Below are 8,013 nucleotides of genomic sequence, written 5' to 3' on the forward strand. Positions count from 1 at the left end.
CAAAAACCGCTTTTTTTGCGTTGCGGAAACCCCGAAACCCATGCCACCGGATCCGTGCGAAATACATAAAAATTCACATACATGTTTTCTACCCTAGATCTACTCTAGATCTACAAGATTAGAGCATTACCCTTGATACGTATCCCTTTGCTTATCCCGCTCGTCCAAACGGATATCGAATCTCGAGAACGTCAAGTGCAGCTCCTCTATTGGTATCCACACGGGCAAGATAGGTGGAAAAACGAAACCACAAGGTGTGCTAGCACCTTAGGGAGATTTCGGCCAGCACTAGAGGAGAAGGATAAGGAGAAAAACTCTAAGGAAAAAGAAGGAGAAAAGAATGCAAGAATGAATGAAAATCAACCCATTCACTCCCTCTTGTGGCCGGCCACTTCATGGCACATTTAACCCATTAAATGTCATTAAAATGCCATGAGTTACAATCTCATATGTAACTCCCATGAGGTGGCAACCTTTGATGATGTGGAGCATCATCATTGGCCACCACTTATGCCACCTCAACTCAAAGTCAAATGGTCAAGTCAAGCATTGACCATGAGGTGGCATGAGTCAAGTCAACATGAATGATGACATGACATAAAGTCAAGTCAAACTTGATGATGATGTGGCATAAAGTCAAGTTAAACTTGACCCCCAAGTCAAGTCAAACTTGACTATAAAGTCCTTCTCAAGTCAAGTCAAACTTGACTTCTAATCTCCAAGATTGATCAAATCAACTCCACTAGTCTAGTTTAGATTACACTTAACCCAATTTGATTCATCACATGAATCTAATCTTCTTGGTTCATCATATGAACCTAATCTCCACCTAATTGTCCTTTGTGTGTGACCCTATAGGTTCTTATAACGTTGGCAATGCTTCTAAACCGATTTAGAAATATAAGTAGTGAGCGGTATTTAGCAACACATCACTACTACCCAAGTTACAAGAATGTTGAGATCCAACATCACCATTGTAACTACTAATTGTGACTCTTCACAATATGTGACAATGTCCTTCTATCCTTGATATCATAATTGATCAAACCGAGACATAGACCGTGTCATCCTCTAATCAATATATGTCTTGAACTCCAAGTAGACTCACTATAATCAAACGAGCTCAACATCACATGTTGACTCATTTGGGCATGGCCATGCACTTTAGTGATCTCACTCTATCAAGAACTATGATATCACTCCCGTCATATAGGAGGGATAGATCCCATCTACATCACTCACATCCCTCCGCATAATTTATTACATACCCAGTAATCGCCTTTATAGTCCACCCAATTACGGGTGACGTTTGACGAAGTCAAAGTAAGTAACTCCTCATGTAGGGAACCATGATGACTTCAGGTCCAAGGACTAATAGTCATACTAATAGTCACATGAGAAAGTATATGACACTCATATAACGATCCATGATACTTTCTCATGGCGGATCATTCAGTATACATTCTCCAATGCATACCCATGTGTCAACTTGATATCTCATATCCATGACTTGTGAGATCAAGTCATCATGTTGACCTACATGCTAGTCTCGTCGCATTAACATTGTCCCTGAATGTTAATACTTGACTAGGAATCATTTAGAGTAGTGTTCTCTATATCATCTCACTATCGATTCAACCAATCGATTGATATAGATATGAACGCTCTACTCAAGGACGCTACTATACTTAGTTATTTGGCACTAATACAAGTAAGTATAATAACCAAAATAAAAATACCATTATAAATAGAAATATGATACAATGAGTCCATACAACAATCATCATATAATTGGCTCTAGGGCTCTCACTAACATTTACCTATTTCTGATTTCTGTTCTGTCATTTAATTTCTGATTCGTGTTTCAACAGAATTGTTTCACAACACTTGAACTCATGTTGTTTGGTTTGTCCATCATCTGATTTCATTTGTTTTAGTTTGTATCGGTGATTCTATTGTTTAAATTTCCTTTAATTCTTCCTTAGTTACACTCGGTTGCTTACTGATAAGTATCAAAAATTACTGTTCCGTATCAGATTTTATTTGATCTTAAATCAGATTGCTAGATTGTTCAGTTATGCATTGTTGTTAGTTAATTACATTTAGTTAGATAGATTACATTGTTGTTTTGCAAATGAGATTGTGTTTTACAATTGAAATTATATTTTGTTAGAAGTTCTATTGCCCTAGCATGGTTTGAGATTACTGATTTCAGAGTTCAGTGACTTTTGAACCTTGTATTCGGTCCCTTAGACTTTGGTTGTGAGTCCCTACAATCTGAAGAATTCAATTCTTACATTTCATAATTAGGGATGTTAAGTTCCAATGCTAGCTAGTTAGGTGTTATTTCTTAACTGTGAATTAATTTGCATATTAGATTCGATTGATACTTAGGTTAAATTGTTTTAATTTTAGAGTAGTACAACATGCATTGTTCATTAATACATTGAATTCGCATTGCATTTAATTTGAAAACACTAAAACCCCCATTTTTATTAGAAAACCCAAAAAGAACGACACACGTAAACTCGAATTAAACAAATTTTCTATTAGTCCTTGGAAAAATATGACTCGAGGCCCCTATACTTCATTTATTTGAATTTATTATGGGTTTTCAATAAAAATATAAATTCTAATTTGCAACCCTATTCGTGACACATATTAAATCTAGGGTTGTCAAGAGGCCTCTGGACGCCTCATCAAATGGACCACGGAGCTAAGCGAATATGATATACTGTATCAGCCTCGGATGGCTATTAAAGCTCAAGCTCTAGCAGATTTTCGGAGTGAAGTCACAGGCGGAGAATCATCAGAGACGTGGAAAATCTATGTAAATGGGTCGGCCACCAGAAAAGGCAACGAAGTAGGGGTCTTACTATGTTCCCCTCAAGGAGAAACATTGCAACTAGCCATAAAATTACTATTTCAAGCCACTAATAATGAAGCTGAATATGAAGCTCTACTCGTCGATCTTCAAGCGGCTCAGCATGTCGGCGCCACCAGAGTTATTGTTCATTCGGATTCACAATTGGTGGATCAACAAGTTAAAGGCACATCTGAGATACACAGTGATCGGTAGAAGCATTACGCTGAAGCAGTGGATAAGTTGAAAGCTGAATTTCAAGAAGTGATCCTTAAAAAAATATCTCGCGCTGACAATCAGAAGGCCGACGAGCTGGCTAAGCTAGCCAGTGCACTAACTACTTGGGAAACCACCGAGCCGATGGTACAAGAGCAATTGATTGCCCAAGTGGATCAAGCTCCCCGATCTACCGAGTTAGGGAAATGACAGACACCTATCATTTCCTTCTTAAGGTAAGGAATTTTACTAGAAGACCCGGAGCAAGCTCGAACTCGTAAACGAAGAGTAGCTCGATTCACTATGATCAGAGAAACGCTGTACAAGCGAGCCTTCTCTCTTCCCATTCTCAAATATCTCGGTCCCGACGAGGCTGACTATGTTATGAATGAGATACATCAAGGGTGTTGCAGCAACCACACTGGTGGAAGGACTCTGCTCCGCAAGATACTCCTTGTCGGTTACTTTTGACCCACTATACAAACCGATGCTGCTCAGTTTGTTCGCACTTGTCTAAGCTGTCAGAAACATCAGACCCTGTCTCACCAGCCAGGCGAGCTCCTGAAGACTTCCGTTGTTTCTTGTTCTTTTGACCAGTGGGGAATGGATATAGTCATCCCTTTCCCACTGGGGCCTTGTCAAAAGAAATTTTTGTTGGTCGTCGTCGATTACTTCTCCAAGTGGGTGGAAGCCGAGCCCTTAGTGCACATTACAGAGAAGAATGTTCTTAAGTTCTTTTGGCAAAATATTATCTGTCGGTTCGGTATTCCATGCAAGTTGGTAACAGACAACAGAAGGCAATTCTAAGGGCCCAAGTTGCAAGAATGGTGCCAGAGCTTGGGAATTCAACAAGTCTTCACCTTAGTCTATTACCCACAGAGTAATGGGCAAACCGAAATAGTGAACCGAGAGATCGTTCGAGGATTAAAGACAAAACTGGATCATGTGGGAGGATCATGGGTCGATGAGCTCCTTGATATCCTCTGGGCATATCGAACCACACCAAGGGACAGCACGGATCTTACATCATTCCATCTCGTCTATGGAGGAGAAGCAGTGGTCTCGGTTGAAATAGGATGCAAGTCAGTTCGGGTTGAAGTCAACGCCAATGCTGAAGACAACGCCATCCACAGAGTCGTGGAGGTGGACCTCATCACGGAAACCAGGGAGAAGACAAGCACATGGCTCGGCATCTATCAACAACGCATGGGTCAGATGTACAACAAGTGAGTGAAGCCTCGCTCATTTCATGTCGGTGACTTCGTTTGGAAAAAGAAGAAACCTATGGAAGGATTGGGAAAGCTTGAGTCGAGATGGAAAGGAACATACCGGATCACTTGCCGACTCACGGGTGGGTCATACTACCTAGCTGACCTGCAAGATAAAGAACTTCCGAGGCCTTGGTACGCTACTCACCTGCGACCTTATCAAGTTTAAAAGGATAGCATCTATTTCATTTGTCTTTTTACTTGTAATAATCACTTATGAAAAATACAGATTTCTACACAAATCTCGATCTCTCGACCCTCTCAGCTCTATCGCTGACAGCCTCATCTTACTACAGGCTTGGATAGATCGGCCTTCCACGACCCTGATCTCTCAGTTCTATCGCTGATGTCCTCACCTTACTACAGGCTCGGATAGATTGGCCTTCCACGACGCCGATCTCTCAACCCTCTCAGCTCTATCGCTGACGGCCTCGCCTTACTACAGGCTCAGATAGATCGGCCTTCCACGGCCCTGATCTCTCAGCCCTTTCAGCTCTATCGCTGACAGTCTCGCCTTACTCTCAGATAGCTCGACCTTCCACGGCGTCGACCTGTAACGACCCGGCCCCTCGGCCCCTTGGGCGGCCCAACTGGCGGCCCAACTGGCGGCCCAACTGGCGGCCCAATTGGCGGTCCCTTGGGCGGCCCAACTAGCGGCCCCCTTGGCGACTCCTATGTCGTCAATCGACGACCCTCGGCCGTGTCGTTATTCACTAGGACTTTCCACCCCTGGCCAGTGGATTTTTGCCTCCCCCAGGATTCGAACTCTAGACCTCCAGGATAAGTACTAGAGTTTATGAATCCTGGTAGCCAAGTGAGAAGCTCTCACTTGGCTACCAGGATTCATAAACTCTAGTACTTATCCTGGAGGTCTAGAGTTCGAATCCTGGGGGAGGCAAAAATCCACTGGCCAGGGGTGGAAAGTCCTAGTGAGTAACGACACGGCCGAGGGTCGTCGATTGACGACATAGGAGTCGCCAAGGGGGCCCGCTAGGGCCAAGGGACCGCCAATTGGGCCGCCAGTTGGGCCGCCAGTTGGGCCGCCCAAGGGGCCGAGGGGCCGGGTCGTTACAATAAAAAGGCGCCTTTTTATTGTAACGACCCGGCCCCTCGACCCCTTGGGCGGCCCAACTAGCGGCCCAATTGGCGGTCCCTTGGGCGGCCCAACTAGCGGCCCCCTTGGCGACCCCTATGTCGTCAATCGACGACCCTCGGCCGTGTCGTTACTCACTAGGACTTTCCACCCCTGGCCAGTGGATTTTTGCCTCCCCCAGGATTCGAACTCTAGACCTCCAGGATAAGTACTAGAGTTTATGAATCCTGGTAGCCAAGTGAGAGCTCTCTCACTTGGCTACCAGGATTTCATAAACTCTAGTACTTATCCTGGAGGTCTAGAGTTCGAATCCTGGGGGAGGCAAAAATCCACTGGCCAGGGGTGGAAAGTCCTAGTGAGTAACGACACGGCCGAGGGTCGTCGATTGACGACATAGGGGTCGCCAAGGGGGCTAGTTGGGCCGCCCAAGGGACCGCCAATTGGGCCGCTAGTTGGGCCGCCCAAGGGGTCGAGGGGCCGGGTCGTTACAATAAAAAGGCGCCTTTTTATTGTAACGACCCGGCCCCTCGGCCCCTTGGGCGGCCCAACTGGCGGCCCAACTGGCGGCCCCAATTGGCGGTCCCTTGGGCGGCCCAACTAGCGGCCCAACTGGCGGCCCAATTGGCGGTCCCTTGGGCGGCCCAACTAGCGGCCCCCTTGGCGACTCCTATGTCGTCAATCGACGACCCTCGGCCGTGTCGTTACTCACTAGGACTTTCCACCCCTGGCCAGTGGATTTTTGCCTCCCCCAGGATTCGAACTCTAGACCTCCAGGATAAGTACTAGAATTTATGAATCCTGGTAGCCAAGTGAGCGCTTCTCACTTGGCTACCAGGATTCATAAACTCTAGTACTTATCCTGGAGGTCTAGAGTTCGATCCTGGGGGAGGCAAAAATCCACTGGCCAGGGGTGGAAAGTCCTAGTGAGTAACGACACGGCCGAGGGTCGTCGATTGACGACATAGGAGTCGCCAAGGGGGCCGCTGAGTTGGGCCGCCCAAGGACCGCCAATTGGGCCGCCAGTTGGGCGCTAGTTGGGCCGCCCAAGGGACCGCCAATTGGGCCGCCAGTTGGGCCGCCAGTTGGGCCGCCCAAGGGGCCGAGGGGCCGGGTCGTTACAATAAAAAGGCGCCTTTTTATTGTAACGACCCGGCCCCTCGACCCCTTGGGCGGCCCAACTAGCGGCCCAATTGGCGGTCCCTTGGGCGGCCCAACTAGCGGCCCCCTTGGCGACCCCTATGTCGTCAATCGACGACCCTCGGCCGTGTCGTTACTCACTAGGACTTTCCACCCCTGGCCAGTGGATTTTTGCCTCCCCCAGGATTCGAACTCTAGACCTCCAGGATAAGTACTAGAGTTTATGAATCCTGGTAGCCAAGTGAGAGCTCTCTCACTTGGCTACCAGGATTCATAAACTCTAGTACTTATCCTGGAGGTCTAGAGTTCGAATCCTGGGGGAGGCAAAAATCCACTGGCCAGGGGTGGAAAGTCCTAGTGAGTAACGACACGGCCGAGGGTCGTCGATTGACGACATAGGGGTCGCCAAGGGGGCCGCTAGTTGGGCCGCCCAAGGGACCGCCAATTGGGCCGCTAGTTGGGCCGCCCAAGGGGTCGAGGGGCCGGGTCGTTACACGACCTCTCAGCCCTCTCAACTTTATCGCTGATGGCCTCGCCTTACTACAGGCTCGGATAGATCGACCTTCCACGACTCCGATCTCTCAGCCCTCTCAGCTTTATCATTAACACCCTCGCCTTACTACAGGCTCAGATAGATCGACCTTCCACGGCCCCGATCTCCCAGCCCTCTCAGCTCTATCGCTGACGGCCTCGCCTTACTACAGGCTCGGATAGCTCGGCCTTCCACGGTGTCGACCTCTCAGCTCTATCGCTAACAGCCTCACTTTACTACAGGCTCGGATAGATCGGCCTTCCACGACCCCGATCTCTCAACCCTCTCAGCTCTATCACTGACGGCCTCGTCTTACTACAAGCTCGAATAGATCGACCTTCCACGGCCCCAATCTCTCATCCCTCTCAGTTCTATCGCTGACGGCCTCGCCTTACTACAGGCTCGGATAGATCGGCCTTCCACGACCCCAATCTCTCAGCCCTCTCAGCTCTATCGCTGACAGCCTCGCCTTACTACAGGCTCGGATAGCTCGGCCTTCTACAGTGCAAACCTCTCAGCTCTATCGCTGATGGCCTCGTCTTACTACAGGCTCGGATAGCTCGACCTTCTACAGCCCCGATCTCTCAGCTCTCTCAGCTCTATCACTAGTAGTCTCGCCTTACTACAGGCTCGATTAGATCGGCCTTCCACGACCCCGATCTCCTAGCCCTCTCAGCTCTATCGCTGACGGCCTTGCCTTACTTAGGCTCGGATAGCTCAGCCTTCCACAACGCCGACCTCACAGCCCTCTCAGCTCTATCGCTGACGGCCTCGCCTTACTACAGGCTCAGATAGCTCGACCTTTCACGGCCCTGATCTCTCAGCCCTCTCGGCTCTATCGCTGACGGCCTCGCCTTACTAGAGGCTCGGATAGATCAGCCTTCCACGACCCCGATCTCTCAGC

Source organism: Curcuma longa, chromosome 1 (assembly GCF_044706935.1).
Source record: "Curcuma longa cultivar G26 ecotype Majalengka, Jawa Barat chromosome 1, ITB_CL_G26_1.1, whole genome shotgun sequence".
In the NCBI taxonomy this organism is placed as follows: domain Eukaryota; kingdom Viridiplantae; phylum Streptophyta; class Magnoliopsida; order Zingiberales; family Zingiberaceae; genus Curcuma; species Curcuma longa.